At 54.1% G+C, this 1,182-nt stretch overlaps 1 long non-coding RNA gene across 1 annotated transcript in view; it reads right to left on the bottom strand.

The window, feature by feature from the left end:
* The window catches only part of LOC108281916, a 28,723-nt gene extending 27,595 nt beyond the window's left edge, over window positions 1-1,128 (bottom strand). The window contains exon 1 of the long non-coding RNA XR_001816205.2: window positions 905-1,128. This is a non-coding gene — a long non-coding RNA (uncharacterized LOC108281916). The remainder of the gene's footprint in view (window positions 1-904) is intronic.
* Between the last annotated feature and the right edge of the window lie 54 nt (window positions 1,129-1,182).

Raw genomic sequence — 1,182 nt, 5'->3', positions numbered from 1 at the left:
GGGGAACCTCTCCTGCTCCTGCTACCCGACTGGTTTTATTTTGATGGGTATTTGAGGCCCCTGTTTATTATCCCTGGCCCCTTTAAAAAGTATTTATTGAGGTGAAATTCACATAACATGAAACTAACCGTTTAAAAGTGAACAGTGGCACTGAGTGCATGCACAGTGTTGTGCAGCCTCCACCCCTGTTTCGTTCCAGAACATTTTCCTCGCCCCAGAGGAGACCAGGTGCCCAGTATCAGCTTCCCCATCCCGCTGTCCCCCACCCAGCCCCTGGCCACCTCCAATTTGCTTTCTGTCTGCTCTGGGCATTTCGCATAGATATGGAACTGTTTGTGTCTGGCTTGCTTCACCTAGTGTAACTTGTTTCTTTTCACCCCCACCTGGAATAGCTTATTTAACTTTTTACTTTGAGATAATTATAGGCCAGGCGAGGTGGCTCACACCTGTAATCCTAGCACTTTGGGAGGCCGAGGTGGGTGGATTGCCTGAGCTCAGGAGTTCGAGACCAGCTCGGGCAACATGGTGAAACCTCATCTCTCCTAAAATACAAAAAATTAGCCGGGCGTGGTGGCATGTGCCTGTAATCCCAGATATTCGGGAGGCTGAGCAGGAGAATCGTTTGAACCCAGGAGATGAGGTTGTGGTGAGCCGAGATCTTGCCACTGCACTCCAGCCTGGGTGACAGAGCAAGAATCCATCTCAAAAAGAAAAAAAAAAAAAAAGAAATACAGAGTCATGGGGATTTGTAAAAACAGTACAGAGAGGTCCCATGTTCCCCCCAGGGCCTTTCCGTTCTCTCTCTAGGGGGAGATGGGCGATGGGCTGGGGATTTGGGGCAGGCATGGGAGAGGGCAGCCGTCCTTTGGGGGCCCCGAGGCACTGCCCTGCAGCCCAGGCTTACCTCCTTGCAGGTTCCAGCATCTCCTCTCCTAGGGCCTCAGGCTGGCCTGGGCGCTGCCACCGCAGCTGTGAGTGTGGCCCCTCTCTAGGCCGCCCCCTCCTGCCGCTGCCCATCGTCCTGTCCCAGCAGCTAGCCGGGACTCGACGGCTGTTCTCTCCCTCCTGGGCTCTGGTTCGGTGCCCGGGTTGGGGGAGCAGGGTAGGATTTCACCCCTCCCACTAGCAGCTGGCTGGAAAGGGAGAGGGGCTAGTTGTATTTTAAGCTGTTGAGTGGTTCAG

This window comes from Cebus imitator, unplaced genomic scaffold (assembly GCF_001604975.1).
Source record: "Cebus imitator isolate Cc_AM_T3 unplaced genomic scaffold, Cebus_imitator-1.0 Scaffold234, whole genome shotgun sequence".
NCBI lineage: Eukaryota > Metazoa > Chordata > Mammalia > Primates > Cebidae > Cebus > Cebus imitator.
This window is presented reverse-complemented; position numbering and strand designations above follow the sequence as displayed.